Below are 18,238 nucleotides of genomic sequence, written 5' to 3'. Positions count from 1 at the left end.
TAGTTCAGTCGTGTCCAACTCTAGGACGCAGTGCTCATCGCCGTTTCCAAGCTAATGAGCCAGCGTTTGCCTGAAGACAGTTTCTGTGGTCACGTGGCCAGTGCGACTAGACATGGAACGCTGTTACCTTCCCACCGAGGTGGTACCTATTTATCTACTTGCATTTTTACATGCTTTCGAACTGCTAAGTTGACAGGAACTGGGACAAGCGACGGGAGCTCACTCTGATGTGTGGATTCGATCTTACGACTGCTGGTCTTCTGACCTTGAAGCACAGAGACTTCTGTGGTTTAACCCACAGTGCCACCATGTCCCCAACCCTTCATACCTAACACTAATTTAAATAAAACTAGACAGATATTGGTGCTCTTGCATGCTGTAGTAGGTGTTAGCAGCTCCACAGCTTATTAACAACTTATGGACTTCTGGACGGGAGGCCTTACTGTCATGTTTTATTTTATTTATTTATTTTATTTTATTTATATGACGCCCACTCTACCCAAAGGTCTCTGGGCGGCTTACAACAATTTGGGGTGACCTTTCCTTGGGCCATGACTTATCCCCTGAAACGCCTTTCTTTTTCTTATGAAGAATATTGTTTCCTAGCTCTGGGTATGGTTCAGTTATTACAGAAAAGTGTAGTTTGTGTGCTGTCAATAAATAAACATGCCAAAAGTCCTGATAAATGTCTCAGGACTTTATATTTATAACCTTATGACAGATGAAATCATAATTGTTTAACAACATTTGCCTAAGTATTCTGCATATGTGTATGAGTATGTGTATGTGCAGGGTGGCAAGTAATGCAAACATTTCCAAATTAGCTTGCCTGTTTTTCTGAATGTATGTGTCAAGATAGCCTAAGTAAAACATTCTTATTGTAGCAAGTAAATCATAATTATTAAGATATGATTGTATTATTATCTTTGCTTTCAATTGGTGAGACAGAGCCATTAATGGCTCACAACCTGTCTTAAGTGAGGTATCACAAGAGTAGCACTACTATCATTCAACTACACAGCAAAAAAAGTTATGGGACCTCAAGTACAGGACTGATAAAGAAGAAAAAAACCGCTGTTCTAACTGCTATAGAAGAACATATTGGTTCTATAATATCCTGGTACATCAAACCTGGGCAAAGTGCGGTCAGAGGGCCACATACGGCCCGCGAGCCACTCCTGTCTGGCCCGCGGACAGTTCTGAACATCTAAAACCATTTATAGCTTTTTGTCTAAAGTTGATCAGTTGCTTATCTACATACCTAAAAAAACCTCTTTAGTATTTGTGAAGATTAACAAGTTTAAAATAAAAACAATCATAAAATCACTGTTTAATTTTATTTGTAAGTAAAGTTGGTTTGGCCCCCAAACACAGTTCATATTTTTCATGTGGCCCCCCTATAGAAATTATTTGCCCACCCCTGTGGTACATCATGTTTCAGTCTGCTTCTTAGAAGCTATGATAGCTATCTCTGTATATTTTGTAACTTTTGAACAAGCAACTCTTAATTTCCACAATTATTACTTAATTTGTGATTTCCCTTCCAAAGTTTCACTATTTGTGTAGCTACTCAAGAGGATATTCTTATCTGTAAGACAAGAAATGGACCTGCTAATCCTAAAAAAAATTGTCAGATGTTTGGCGCAAAACTAGTATAATTTATTACCACATAAACTAGTATAATGTATTACCACATAAGCTGGTGTTCAGTACAGACAACACAAAATCACAAGCCCATCAAATCCCATCCCCTTATTTCCACAGCTGATAATCGCATGCACCAAAAGGAATTCATCTCAGGTATAATGTACAGTAGCTCTTTTCTCTTGATGCTGCCTTTGACCCTTGGCCATGTGCCAGTAGTAAATTAACAAGTTTCAAAATGGCAGAATATTAAAAAAGAAAAAACCAAATAGACAATCTTCCTGAGGGTATTCACATATTATTTGTACTACAGATAAATCCCACCTATTTCCTCCAGAATATTCCATGGCTGAACATATGTCCATGAATGGCTGATTTCAACTGGGGCAACTCAGTGAAATCCTGTTCCTTAGCTGACTTCAGATTTTACACAGTGATCCTTTACATAGAACTACAGTATAGTGTAGGATGTCTTCAAGTTCTCTCAGTGGTCAGCCAGCTCATACTACAGTGGAATTTACTTATTAAGAGTTAAGATCATTACTTTAAAATTATATTATGTCAGAATTATATACAGTTTATAATTTGTTTCAAGCACTTGCATAAATACACCTTGTTTTCTGTGTTCTTATTTCTCTTGCTGCATTTTCAACTATAGATTTGTTTTGCATATATATGAAAAAAGAAATTGGTGTACTTTTAGAAAAGTTTCCAGTGAAACTCTGATGTGTTGTTGGAATGAGAGTCACAATAAATATGTATTAATTTGAAATACATTCTAAATGTACTTGATTTAAAATATATTAAAGGAAGTTTAACATTCTGTTACTCATCAGTGTCTTTTCTGGATCACAACCAGCACAAAAAGTAGAGTTTTTGTTTTTTTTCTTTCAACAATACTGATTTTTTTAAAAAAACATGTAAATATACTACAGTACCTATATAAACCCTGGTTGGGTGCCAACTGACTCATTATTAAAAACAACAGTCTAGAATTGCTTTTAAAAGATTGCTATTTCATAACCACATTTTTAAACGCCCTTGTTGTTTGAATACCAAGGATAAATTGACAGCCAGCTAAGCAACACAATTTTTCAGAAAAAGGGTTAAATAGATGTGAATGAATACAGAAATAAGGCTTTTAATATTCTGAAAATATTAACAAAGAAAAATGATAATGTTGAGTTAATGTGGGTTAAGGATGAAATTAAAATAAATTTTTCTGATTGCTAAGTGTTGACACTTTTTTGGCTGGTCCCTCAAGTCTTTTTTTAAAAAGGCTGTGTAATTACAGAAGGCTTTTCCCCTCCTCCCCCCTCCTGCTTTGAGCCCACATTAGTAATGACCCTTTCACTGCTTCAAAAACCACTAATAGTCTTCAGCAAAGGCAAGAAAAATGAATAGGATAAATTGGAATCCACAGTCAGTAATTTGCATCATATGAGGCTGCTTTGGCCACTCACACTCATTCCTGGCCATCAATCCTTTGCTGTCAGGTGCTGCACTCTGCCACCATGATAAATACTCCTCCTAACACTCTGATTCGTCCAAACAATGTAATTGTCCTCTATTCTCCTCTTGGTAATGGAGATAATGAATGACTGCACAAACAAGAAGGATTGCTCATCACAGACACAGGAGTGGTTTCAAACTGAAAAGCTCTAAGTACAAATTCTAATTGACTGATATTAAGAGCTGGAGAAAAGATGAAGGAAACAGCCTATATTTTCTACATGCTTATTTTTCTTCAGTTATAGCTCTTTTCTTAGGAAATATTTTCTAGAAATACTCAGAATAAGGAAGCATCTACAAATGACACAACGATGAGCAAACATTATTGTATCTTGGTTCTGTCGAAGATAGTTAATTATCCTCATCATATTATTCTAAAACATGATAAAACAAAGTTGGATTGCAAACTGGATCCGTATCCTAGAAATGCATGAACTATACTAATGGTATTTATTTGTGGGTAATTCTGTTTAATATCTCAGTCATAATCACACATACACACATCAAATTCAGTATGTCAAGTACAATGTCAGGGAGGGAGCTGTCAATATATATTACGGTGACTGGTATATGTATCTGAAAGCTAGAACACACTAAAGCTCTAATCCTGATACTAGCAAATCAATGGGAAAAATTGCTTAAATCAAATTGGGTTGATTTTCTTTGATTTCAGTATAATACTACTGCACCGCTGATCGACATTCAACTAAAGATGAGCCAACTAGAGAGATTCATCCTGCCCAAATTGCCATTTATGTTTCAATTAAGAATAAGAAACAAAATAGTCATATCCTATTGGTATTGTTTATATGTGTTTCCTCCCTTTTCTTAAATGGGTGATGCTATGGTTTTTTAAACATGAAGTGGACTGTTTATTAAAAGTGTTTTGGTAGGCTGCCATCATATTTTTAAAATTAAAGGATTTTAAAACAATCAACATTTTGAGTAGTTCTGACCACAGCAATATGTTTCAGATTAATTTACAAATATACTTGTATATTTAAGACTAAACTACAGAGCTAGAAAATTCCTACTAGTTAGTCTATCACATGCCTTATTACACTTTATTAGAACAGACGTCATACTGAAATAATAAACACGGGAGAGTTGCATTTCATCTTTGATCCATATTACTAAACGTCTAACTAGCTCATTTTAAAAATAAACTCTGGTGTGTTTGTACTCAGAACGTAGAAGGATTAGTTGTCACTTTTCATACTGTCTGACTAAAACTATAGTTTAGTTTGTGTATCACTGGGTGCCATGCAATGCTCATCCAGTCACCCATACAATGGCTAAATATTCATCTATGAATGCATAGTGTAATATAGTGGCAAGCAACAGTGATAGATCACTTCATTAGTATGGAGGCAGACTGAAGAGAAGGCATGAGCTCTGTACATCTGCCTCAAGTCACTAAAGCAACTGAACACAAATGGCATGGCAGTAGATAGATATATGAAATGTAGGCAGTATGACCATATGGTCAGAATGACCTATTATCGATCTAAACTTAGATATCAGATAGGCATGAATTTATATTGTATCTCTTTTATCTTTAAAGAATAAATTGCAGAAACATGAATATAGAGGCACACACACACACACAACCTTTGTTGCTTATAAACATACAGATATCAGGTTCTCCAGCTCTACCGCATGATCTATAACACTGGTTCTTAACCTTGGGTTACTCAGGAGTTTTGGACTGCAACTCCCAGAAGCCTTCACCACCAGCTGTCCTGACTGGGGTTTCTGGGAGTTGCAGTTCAAAAGCATCCGAGTAACAAAGGTTAAGAACCACTGATCTATAAAACCACCATAAATTGCCTGCTTTCATCCAAAGGGGAAAAAAAAATCAAAAGATGTCGATTTGTTTGAATAAATAAAACACGAGGTTTGTTCTGATCTAGCAGTGTTATTTTAAATGTTTCCACCCCTTAGTAGGAGCAAAACCTACAATGTACCAATGAGGCAAAATACTAGCAAATGTCACTATTGGGAATCACTACAGGCCTCATCTCCTGAATAATAAAGCCCAGGAGACAAGACACTTCCCACAGAGAAGAGCCATCCTCAAACTAATCTGTAAAAGGCATATAATGGAATAGAACTAATCAACTTTTGTGGCAGAATATAAACCATGGAAATGGGGCAAATCTGCAGCTACTTCTGACACTGATACTAGGGCACCAAAGAAGAGTATGTTTTCTCTCTGCATGTTCCGAGCTGTGAGGAGTTTCTCTTCTTTTGAAGTAAATAGAAGGAATTTACTTTTGCTGGAGAGGGAAAAACACACACTGACCAATGGGAAGAGAACAAAAAAACCCTAGACCTTGAATTGTTAGCACTAGAATGAATGAATGAATGAATGAATGAATGAATGAATGAATGAATGAATGAATGATTGATTGATTGATTGATTGATTGATTGATTGATTGATTGATTGATTGATTTACCTACCTACCTACCTACCTGTCCATCTAGTCATTCGACTACTGTGGGTGGCGAACTGGAGGTAGAGTCCTTTTCTGACACTTCATCCACTATGCCACACTGTCTTTCTAAACCTATAGTATCTGTCATATAAACACCATAGTATATTTTGACAACAAACTTTAACAATGTTACCTTTAAGTTGAATAGTTTGTTTGTGTAAATGGGATAACTAATAATTCCAAAATCAAAGTCCTGAATCCATGGTTGCCCTCTTTAAGTCTGCTTTAAGGTATGCATGACTTTGTGTGAGTATATTTATCTACTATTTCTCTGAAAGTGTATGTATATAGAATTCCAGATGGGATTCATTTATTTGGATATACAGTACCAAGCATTCACCAGGAAGCACACACCAAAAGCCTTATGATCAAAGCAAAAGGATACAAGTATTCATGTTAAAGAAGGGTTTAAATTCAAAACATTTTCATTGTAATTTTTTTTAAAAAGCCCACTCCTTCTTAAAAATATTAGCTCTATTCTTTACACAGCTGGTGAAAAATAGACAAGAGCAGGAAAAAAATGAGATTGGTGGCCATTTATGGCCTCTAGATTTTGAATAGTTGCTGCAACTTTACTGTGAGAAACTAGCGTTGAAGGGTACAAAAATGATGTGTCTCTTTGTAGGGCAGTCAGTTTGCCATCACTGCTTCTATCAAACATTTTCTACTTTTTTGTTGACTAAGCTGGTCCAATGAATGAGGTATTTTTTTAAATGTCTACAAGTTATTCACCATGGGACGAGCACAATCTCTACTGTTACACAGTCTTGTGCTGTTGCATCATCTCAAACATGAAGACAGTGAATGTAAGGGAATCATGTGCAAAAGAGTTTCCAGGGGAAGACATAATAATCTTTTAGTCCACAGTGGCTGAAATCTGTTGATTAGTTAAAAAAAAAATCACTTCTAGAGTAATTCAATGGAATTATCAGAATTTACAGAGAAGTTGACTCATGAAATCCCCACTGACTCTGTTGGGCTACTCTTGTTTCAATTTACTGTGCTAAGGAACAGGATTGCAGCCAATACTTGCAAATAAAAGTAAAATTAAGAGGTTTCATCTCTTTCCTACAGCACAAGCATTCCCCTCCTGTATTCTTTTACACACAAACATGAAGACAGACAAATCTTAACTCTAATCAAGCATTTGCTCCTACCTGCTGGGAAGAAAGAGAGGTGCTATTATTATGACTTTGTTAATTACTTGGGAGGTGTCAGACACTGCAGTGAGGAGCAGCAATGTAATCAAAATTTGGACAGACATCCAGGAACAGATAGCCAGAGGGAGCATGGGATCAGTGTTGATGCTCCAGAAATATTAAAGCCTCATTTGTACTGCTTTGGGTTAAACTTCCAATATGACTGTACCACTGATGTAACTGTGTTCATGATACAGCAAAGACATTTTGTTATAATCTGCTATTTACACCACTTCCACCCTGAAAATACTTTGGGATCATGTTACCAGACTGTACCAAGATGAGGGCCTTTTCTGTGCCAATACTCCATTATGGAAGTCTCTCCTTAGGAAGATTAAACCGGCCATGGCACTGCTTACTTGGTCGGGGACTGTTTTTGTCAGTATTGTTAAAGAATTGTTGCCTTGTACTAATCTCAAGGCCTCTCTATCTCTGTGAGTTCCCCCCTAAACTTTGTTGTTAACAATTGTTTTCATAATAATATATTTTGTATTGGCTTGAGAGCCAGTTAAAAAGATCATTACAAACATGTTAATAAGCAGAGAAAGTGTTTTGGTATATTGTTAAGTCCTTGAAACACGGCTTATTAAATATTTATTTTGAGCACTGTTCAGAATCGTCAGGTATTACTTACTGTAATTACTGCCGTGAGGTAACAGGTAGTTTGGGGACCAGGTAGGAGGTTGCCACCATCAAAAGTCACCTGTGATATATATCAGCTATATCTATTTAGTTTACTGGAATAACTGTAAACCAAGGAATAATAAACTGTGTTGTTTTAACCTTCGAGTGAGTAAGTAAGTAAGTAAGTAAGTAAGTAAGTAAGTAAGTAAGTAAGTAAGTAAGTAAGTAAGTAAGTAAGTAAGTAAGTAAGTACTCCCCTATGAGATATACCTTTGGCAAGCAAAATATAGAAGGGGGAGGTGTCTGGAAGATCACGGGACCTATTTTATGTTAGATATTTTAGAAATCCTGTCGTGCAAGACTGGACATGCAGTACATAGAACACTGTCTTCTAAGTGGTGTTCCTGTTTGAGGAGGAACTATGTTTTTGAAGGAAACTCATAATGTACATTATATTATTTGATTGTGTTCAGGAATCTTTGGCAGATTTTAGTGATATTGTTGTTTTATCAGATGGGCTATTTTTTCTGTAGTTTTTTCCAACTATATATTTCCATTTTTAAAATATAAGCTACCTTAAAATTAATGCCATGTTTGGATTCTATTGCTGGCTGCATCCCTGGCTGCAGAGCGAGAGGTTGGGAGTTGAACTCCCCATTGTGCCTCCCCAGGGAGAAGAGCCAGCCTGTGTGACTCTAGGCAAGCTACATAGTTCCAGGATGCTCCAGATGAAGGGAATTGGTAAACTCTACCTAGGAAACATTGAAAAAAGAGAGAAAAGGAGCCCCCTCCCCCAAAAAGTAGTGTTGAAAGAAAAGTATATGCTTTGAAACAAAACAAAATTCCAAAATGAATTATGTCAGATTTCAAGAGTGGTCTTTCAAACAGGGATCTTTGCATTCCCTCAAAAGTCTATTTTTTACTTCATAAATTAAATAAATAATATATATAAATAATAATATAAATTAAATAAATAAATTAAATAAATAAAATAAGCAAAAATTTAACAACAGGGAAAGAAATTTGAAAATATAATGCTAAGGAAGATAAAATTAAGGAAATTCTGCATGAAACAAGAATTTCACTTGTGACATATGGCTGTTTCCAGATACAATAACAAGAAAGACAGCCAGCTGTGTGGACTGAAAGACAAATACTACTAAAGCAAAGTGCATGAAATATTGAAGGTACAACAGGAGGGAATATGGATAATTAATAAAGTAATTATGTGCAACAAAGCTGTGAAAAAAATATTGTGGTAGATGTGGCATTGGGTTCACAAGCCTTAGGAACAACTTTGGCACATTTAAAATTGATATATTAGAGAACTGGCATAATATATTGCTAGAATTCAAGCCTATGTTGGCTGAAATCCTGTTCCTAGTGTAAGTCCAAGATTAACTTTCCATCCATTCCTCCCTGGTAAACAAACTGCCACTGCCATGATTCTCAGGGCATGTATGTACACTGGCTTGGTGCATGCCCCTGAGAATCACAGGAACAGATGGAAAGTATAATGTATACTTTATACTATATAAGCTATTATATTGGTATAGCATATGGCTAGCACTCAACTTTATTATTTTAAGGGGCTTCTTTGCAAGTTTATCTTATGAAATATCTCCTTTGCCTTCCTGCCTGAACAACAGGTAGCAATGTACAGTATCTGCAAGTTCAAAAATAAAGTTGAAAATATTTTGTGAATACCTTATTAAATAAGGAAATAACTCCATTATACAAGACTAAAATTTCATACAATTATAGCAGTACAGGTTTCTTTTAAAACCAGGTTTAAAGTTCTGGAAGGAGGGTTTGGATTTAATTCCCTGCTGTGCCTCCCAGAGAAAAAGTCAGCCTGTGTAGCCTTGGGTAAACTGCAAAGTCCTGAACAATTCAAGGAGAAAGGAGTGGAAAACATAAGCTGGATATGCTATGCCTAAAAAACCCTGGAAAGTACCACCCTGTGACGGAATGCCCACGTCACTCCTGTCAATCATAGCTGAAGGTCAAGTGCAGGAGCCTATGAGAGGACAGGAGGGGTGGAGGAAGTAGGCAGTAAGAGGCAGTTAGAGTTGGGGATTTAGAGAGAGAGAAAGGGAAAGAGATAATGAGAGTGTGAGGAGAGAAATTGAATAGTCAAGATAGATAATCAGAGTACTTGTGAGAACTGATATTATTAATAAGTTGATTAAAGTGAATAAATCAATAAAACAAATGAAGAATTGAACTTGTAACCAAGTATAAGAAGCTTTAATGAGTGATTCTATGCAATGAATAAAAAGAACATCTGTGATTCAAATTCAATATAAATAAACAAATTATGTTGGCTGCAAGTATCTGATTCAAGTATTGTGCAAGTGTGGATAAGGGATATGCACTGGTGGCAATGAATGAAAGAGGAAACGTCCCAGAGTGAACCTTGGTTTGGGGAAAACAAACAGGGAACACTGGGTGGAACGTCACACACCCTAACGCAGAATAGATTTGGTGGTATATAATTAGAACATGCTTGGGGAGCTCAATGTCTTGGGTATCTGGTTGCAGAATCAGAAGTTTGATTCCTCACTCTGCTTCCCAGAAGAGGAGTTAATCTGTGTAGCCTTGGGCAAACTGCACAATACTAGAGCACCCCCAAAAGAAGGGAATGGTAAACAACTTCTAAGTAATCAGTACCTAGAAAACCCTGGAAAGGGTCAATTCAAGATGAGCTCAAAGGTCTGAAATTACCATTATTAAGTACAGGAAGAATAACTTTTACAGGTATCTCAAGAGCAGGGGCAGGCATAGGAACATAGCATGATCAGATCAAAAGCCTGTTCTGTCTAGCATCATATTTCCTATAATGGTCAATCAAATATTCTTGTTCTTCATTAATCTGTCCAGTCCCCCTTTAAAGCCAGTACATGTTCGTGGTTCTTCCATCACTCCAACCAAGGAAGTGATTTATTGACTTCACTCATTCAATGTGTGAAGACATATAGTCTTTTGATTGCCATAGATCTTCTACATTTCAACTTCCCTGGATGCCCCTGTGATAGTAGTATGAGAATGAGACAAAAAGTGGTATGCTCAATTCATTTTCTTCCCATTATGACTCCTGGGCAATGACAGTACTCTGTAGGCTGAATCTTCCACTTCAAATGCACTGTTGGATTGCTTCTGACATGAAAAAAGATTATTCCTAACACAGAGGTTTTCATAATAGCTGTGCACCAAGTCATCCTCCATAATCTTAAGATCTCATTACTGATCCATTGCCCCCATTCACACTACCTTTTAATTACACTGAACCACATTTGGCCGCTAAACTCTTTTTTATTATTTTGACCACTCTGAATAATTTATTGTAATCGGAAAATGTGACCACCGCACTGCTGACCCCCTAACTCCACTTAATTTATTAACAATTTAGAAGTCACCAGCCACACTGAACTTCACGGAACCTACTTTTATATCTCTGCAAATACCAGGTGCATTTGTGTAGAGGCTAATCTTAAAGATATTCTGATTTAGATATTTTACGAGGTTAAAAAGAAAAGAAAACTAGCCATTTGAATTAAAACAGTCAAATGGAAACAAGTTGGTCACTAACCTATCTTCCTCTTACCTCATTTTTCCCCTTCTAGGCCCTTTGGGAGAGGTATCCTTCCCCCATGAAATTCAGTAAAACATCACACAGAATGACAACACGACAAATAAAATAATACTATGCTTTCCTATAATATAGTGTGTCCATCTTCTTACATCCCACCAGAAGTAGTCAATCACTTGTCCCAACCTGCCACATTCCAAACTTCATTGAGTTAAAATTGACAAGAAGCATCATCGAGGCATTATGCCTTAACAGAGGATTCCAATTTGGGTGGACAATATCCCTGAGTAAAGTGGACTCATCCTTGATGCACTTGACTTTTACTACATTGGACAGTAAGATCTAAAGAGGTTTTCTAGAAGAAGCCTTCTTAGTTTGAGGAAACTTGATTGACTGAAACCTGAAGGGCAGAAGACACAAGAGTGATGCAGAGATGATATTTCATCAACATTATGCTGAATTTTCACTATTTCTACCTGCAATTCAATTTTTAAGTCAAGCTGTCTTGCTTTCATAGATAGATTGTTCAAATATTTTACTTCTCAGTTCTCCTGTCTGTTATCTTAACCACATAATATCTACCTTTCTTTCTTCCATGCCAAATTATCATTTAATTTAACTTTCACTCTTTTTTTTACCATGTCTCTCTTCAGTTTTCTTTTCATTGGCTTCCTCTAACATTATGGATCAAATAGAAGTTCCTGTGTTCAAAATATCTATTGGATTGCTGTTGCATAAATATCTTCTCCATTTTCCAAAACTAGATTAAGAAAATAAATCCAAACATGGCAATGCTTCATGAAAAGTTATCCAAACATCAGTAAAATTTAATTTCTTAGAAGCAACGGTGTTACTAATGGATTAAAAAATAATGGCCAAGATCTTTCTCTCTCTCCCCCACTCAGACATTGATGCTTTGAATGTTTCAGGTCCTACAGGGCATAGTTTCAGAAGCACAAGAGGCTGCAGATGGAAGGAGAGATTCCCCTGATTACAGTGATAGAAGCAGTTCTGTCACCTTATGTCACCCATTAGGTGAAGGCCAGTGATTATATCAGAATCCAGAATTTACACACATGCATTAAAACAGGACCTGTAATTTTAATTTTGGATTTACCACATTTACAATAGTGAGATAGATGTGCAATTCTGGAAGCTATAAAGTCTTCAAAGAGCCCATGATATCCTACAGCGTTGAAGCCACAGACCTCAGCAAAGTTTTCAACATTCAGGAGTGGGTTTGTAACAGCTAGTTCTCATTAAATCTTTTAATTTGTTTACTGATACTTTTCAATTTACCATTTGGTAACCACAAGTAAGTGTGTGTCTCCTTGGCCCATTAAATCTAGCAGAAGAAAGGAAACAGCAAAAAATTGCAGTTCAAGCAAACTAGTGCAGAGTTTCCAAAGTACTAGAACAAGAAATGAGACTTGCTTCATGGTCTCATCAAGAAAAAAAGAGAGCTCTTGCAGCAAAACAAAATGATCAGTATTTTAGAGTCTTTAAATGACAACATCACCACACTTTAAGAAGGATGCCAACAACTGGAACAAGTTCAGAGGAGGGCAACAAGAAAATCAGGGGACTGAAAACCAAGCCCTATGAGGAAAGACTAAAAGAACTGGGCATGTTTAGCCTTGAGGAAAGAATACTGAGGAGAGATATGATTCCACTTTTTAAAGGCTTGAAAAGTAGTCATACAGTCATACAGAGGAGGGTAAGATCCGTTCTCAGTCATCAAAGAGTGCAGGACAAGTTATAAGGGCCAAAGCTATTGGAAGCCAGATTTAGGCTGAATATCAGGGAAAACTTCTTAAATGTTAGAGCAGTATGACAATGGAACCATGGGGGGGAGTGCTCCAACATTGGAGGCATTCAAGAGAAAATTGGATACCATCTGTCAGATCTGCTTTGATTTGGATTCCTTCATTAAGAGGGGGTAGGACTCAATGGCATTATAGACCCCTTCTAACTCAATTATTCTATGATTCTATGACAAGCAATAAAATTAAAAATTACTATAAAGACATAAACCACCATCAGCTGGACTCTACCAGCTGTTGAGTATCAATTCTTTTCCATCTATAGGCCTGCACATTGATTTGTCTCCTAACACATCCAGAGTCTGGCCACTTCCAATTTTGACCACTCGCCTCCTGGTGCATCCCACAGTTGTTCTAGAAGAAAATGAGTCCCTGACCTCCCAGAATTATAACCCCTAATCAAGCATCATACTGGCTGGTATCCTATCATGTTTCTACACCAATGTAAATCTCATGAGTGAAAAGACATTAGTTCAGAATTTAGTGTAGCCATTTGCGAGTAGGATTTTGGCCACTATCAACTGTAGTTCGGATCAGCCATTTATTGCTTTAGAGATTTTTCCCAGCTATTGAATTTTTCTTCCTGCAGGCACCAACAACTGGGTCAAGATCATATACATGAACCCGTGTTCCACAAATCAGCTGCAAATGTGTCTTCAGAAATCTGAACATATATTGTGAGGGAACAGATCAATGTTAAATCATCTGTCTAGACCAATATTGTCTACTCTAACTGGCAGTAGTATCATGGATTTCAGTGAAGGGGCTGAATTCATTTAACTTTAGACATCAGACACTAAACCAGGAGTCAGGGAACTTTTTTACCTTTTACCCCCCCCCCCCAATTTATATACGTTGACATTACCCCCCCCCTTGGCTCTCGCCGTCCGTGGGCAACCCCCCGCCTCTGTGCTCACCCGGGACCTGTGGCCACCGCCAGGGCAGCCAGTCTGGAGCTGCCACACCGCTGGGAAAGCACATCCTTGGCAAGGGGAAGCAGGCGCCGCAGGGTGCATGAGCTCAGGTGAGGCGGGGTGGGAAGGGGGTCTCCTCATCAGTGCACTGGGTGGGTGGGTGCAAGCAGAAAGGAGAGCCCCGGCCAGGGCTCAGCTGCGCAAAGAGTCCAGCTGGCCTGGTACGCCGTCCTCCCCCCCACTTTGAAGGTGAGGAGGGCAGGCAGGTGCCCTGTGCAGTTCCTCACCAGGGCTCTCTCTCCCCGCGACAGAATACCCACCTACACACAGCATCGTTGGAAATAAAATGCCTGGGGGTAAAATGCCTGCTGCGACTGTCCTCATTACCCCCAGGATTTCCATTTTTACCCCATTTGGGGTAATTTACCCCTGTTCTCTGACCACTGCACTAAACACTGTACCTACTGTATCTGCGTGCAAAGCACGTGGTGTGTCACAAAACTGAAACCTCCCTGCCTGTGTGGAAAGTGGCAGAAAGAGACGTGGTGTTGATCTCTAGTACCAGGCAGAGAGTTAAAACTCTTACTCTCTACAAAGTAAAATTAAAGATTGTCACAGCTGATGGGAGCCTTGATGTTTGAATTTCATTTGGTAATACTTTGTGCAGATTGGCCAAGCTGATCTACCAACTACAGCTGGGTATGACTAAAAATTAAAAAGCAAACATGTTTACATGATTCTTCAAATGCAAACATAGCGATTCACTTATCAGAAGTACAAACATCTGCAAAATGTTTTTTAAAACCCTTTAAGAGAGAGAGAGAGAACGCTCTTTTGAAAGCTTTATCTGGCAGCTGGCCTGCACAAAATGCCAGTGCTCGTAACAGAGCTGCCAATTCTCCCGGCAAAGAGTTCACATTTGCATATTTAAATAAATGCAAGCTTGCCATTGCCCACTGCCTATCACTGAGGTTACCTAGCCAATTGCTGAAACAAAGCTCACATAATATTTGCCAGTCTGAGCATACATATCTAAATTCATGTTGTAGCCTTGTGGTTACATTTTATCTCTATTCTGCTCATCCCAAAGGAGTGTTGAACAACATTTTAGCGTCACAACAACCCTGTAAAGTGTATGTAGTGATAGAAATAGAGAATTATTGATTTTCATGCTTAGCATTACGTATATATCTGAATTTCAATATATACACAATTTGGATCAGCCACATGCTTTCTGTGTCTCCTTTGCCATGTATATAAAAAGAGTTATACTGTAAATTTTTATGACATTTCTTTCTATCACATAATTCCAGGCACCTGCTATTTATTATTAACAAGCGCAGGTCGGATTAAGGAAGACATGCAGAGTTTAAAGACATAATATCATACAAACCATAACATACAAGGCTGTTCTTGAAAACATATGGCATACATTTATTTGTTAATTAGGCTGTAATCTGGGAGGGAACCAAAGCAAGGTAGCATTAATTCATTATTATAATATAGATATCATAAATAGTAACAGCACAAATAACAAAACAAAAAAATAGAAATGTCTGGGTGGGTGTTAATTCAAAACAAGGTTCATTCTGAGCTTCATTTTGAAAAACAGGCCCTAGCTCCATGTTGCCTGAACAACTGTACTGCTGAATAAGCCAAACAGGCCTCAAAATGTGGGATAAGAGAAAAGTCAGAACAGTGGGTGCTCAAATGGTCTAATTTTGTAGAAATTAAATTAAACATAAGTTTTATTCAGGTGTTGTTATGTAGCCTCAAACTGATTCCAATTCACAGCAATCCTAGTAGGGTTACTCTGTTATGTCATATATGTAAGTGGTGGCTCTAACAATGCCACCTACCTTCCCTGTAAGTTTCCAAGGCCAAGCAGGGATTCACACCCACAACTCTCAGTCTGCCACTCTGTCCACTACACTACACTACCTCTAATGTTTTATAAAAAGTTTTTTAAAGCTTGTGTCCCAGAACTGCTTTACAAATTTTTAAAAAATGCAAATAAAAAAGGTTCTTCCCCCCAAGTTGATTACTTTAAAAGTCACAATTTTCTACTTTTAGTAAGAGTCTTAAAAATAAAATGAAATCCAGGAGAAGAGTCAGGCACTCACAATTGCTCTTTAGCTAGTCAACTTATGTAATTTTTTTGTTCCTCTCTTTCCCCCTGTCCTGAGTGTAGCTTATCTCTCTTATTCTTGTCACCTTAATCCCAGATGCTTATACAGTTCTTTCCTTCTCCTCCATCCTTGTGGAGAGAGAAAGAAGATATATATATGAGGCAACACATGGGAGTTTCAGTCTTTTTCTGGTTGAATACTTGTGCTTTCAAAAGATGATAATCCACAACCTGCAGGACACTGGCTGCTGCTTAAAGCAAAGCTAAATGCAGCTGCTGTTCAGATCGTATAGGCCAAGGCTTTATAACAAACACACACAGCCTTCAAGGCAGTATTTAGGTCTGGGAGTTCTCTCTAAAATCTCCAGACAGGATGGTACTCCCCATTATTCTCTCTGAGATCCTGATGCTACATTGTAGGTCATACTACAGAGTACTTATAAAAATGTACTTTCCCCATATCTATGTAAATCTTGTTCTAATCTTTTAGTTAGAGCCAGTCAGAAACAGGGCTAGAGCAACATTGACAACAGTGAGTTGTTTGCCTCGGACCTTTTTAGAGCCTATATTACAGTTGAATTCAGTCAGCGATCACACAGGGACTGCAGATTGATTCAGGAGTTCAGTGTTCACAGCTGATGTTACATGATTTACATTTTATTTTATTTATTTATTTCATTTCATTTGTACTGCTTATACACCACCTCATAGCACTTATAGCATTCTCTGTGTGGTTTGCAATTTAATTATGCAGGCTACAATTTAATTAGATTATTTAATTTAATTATGCAGGCTACCCACCCGTGAGCTGGGTACTTAATTTACTGACCTCCTGAGTCAATGTGGAGCTGGCTACCTGGGATTGAATTTGGGTTGTGAGTAGACATGAGGACTTTGTATTCATCTACGAAGACGAAGCCCGCGAACACAGTTGGTCAGTCCAATTACCACCCATTCTCAGAACCCACTAGGCCATTTACCGCGGCATGAGGGACGCATGACCAGCGCCATCTCCTGTGCCCCAATAGTCCTGCCTCCCTGGCCACTCCAGCAAAGGAGTGGGAGGATGAATCTCTGCTCAGTCATGGAGTGGCTTGGTGAAGAGGGAGGTGTGGCTATAGCAGCCGGGCGACTGCCACAAATGGAGCACAGGAGATGACACAGGTCATGCACACCTCACACTGTGCAGAAAGTGATCTGGTAGGTTCTGGGGTGGTGGTGGCGGTAATCGGGCCAGCCGCCTGTGGTGGCAGGCTTCATATTCGTAGATGAATACGGAGCCTCCATGTCTAGTTGTGAACAGAGTTTTGGCTGCAGTACTGCAATTTAATTACTGTACCACAAAGCTCCTTTATGTCTTATTTATAGGCCGTCCTTCTCCCGATAAGGGGACTCAAGGCGGCTCACAATTTATAAAGATGATTAAAATACATGGGTGATAAAATGACAGAAAATCCATAGCCCAGGTCTGAATCCCACCTTCATAAATATTACACAGGTTTCTCAGAAGTTTCCTTGTGATAAGTTTTATCTAAAAAAATAATCACTTAGCTTGTTAAATGACATTTACAACACTTGCTGCTAATTTTCAGAGAGGTGTACTTAGTGCTATGAATTGGTTTGCATAAGATGAAAAAAAAAGCTCTAGCACTCTGGCACACATAAAAAACTGTAGGTGTTTTCTTCTATGTGCAAGAACAGTTAAGCCACCTAGCTATTTTGTCTTTCAAGTGTGAACTTGCAAGAGAAGTTGACTTTGAGGAGGAAGTCATTATTTTTCCATGGAACCTATCCCAACAGTGAGTTGTAAGATGAATTATGAAACATTTGTAGTTGTGCTGGTCCACTAGAACATATATTATCATAATTTTAATAAATTGAAAGGCAATATATTTACCAGAATGAATAAAAACTTGCTCAGCAAGCTCAGTAGGAACCTTCCATCAGCTGGTACAGTATGGGGTCAGGATTCCTATCCCATGGAGGATGTACTACACCCAAATGTTTCTACTTGTATAGTCCCCTGTAAACCAACATTGCACACATGGCAATAGGAGGTCAATACATGTATTGGATAGAATTTCTGTAGGACATTTATGGCACAGATTATACTGACACAACTCTCTCATTCATTAGACTCTGTCCTTCTAGTCGTGAGGTCTATGCAGGCCCACAAACTCGGGACTGTTTCAGTTTTTATATGTCAAACATTAGAAGGGACACTTCATTGAAATAAGTGGCACTGGATAATGGCTGCATTTTCAAATTTGCTTAAATACTCTTCTCTTGCAACAGGTTTGCTG

General features: G+C 38.0%; 1 protein-coding gene across 6 annotated transcripts in view; it reads right to left on the bottom strand.

The window, feature by feature from the left end:
• Window positions 1-18,238, bottom strand: part of MEIS2 (Meis homeobox 2) — a 277,957-nt gene that overhangs the window by 106,977 nt on the left and 152,742 nt on the right. The gene's annotated exons all lie outside the window — the stretch shown is intronic.

The sequence above is a fragment of the Pogona vitticeps genome, chromosome 1 (assembly GCF_051106095.1).
Source record: "Pogona vitticeps strain Pit_001003342236 chromosome 1, PviZW2.1, whole genome shotgun sequence".
Lineage (NCBI taxonomy): Eukaryota > Metazoa > Chordata > Lepidosauria > Squamata > Agamidae > Pogona > Pogona vitticeps.
The sequence above is the reverse complement of the archived record's forward strand: the minus strand, read 5'-3'. Positions and strand labels throughout refer to the sequence as shown.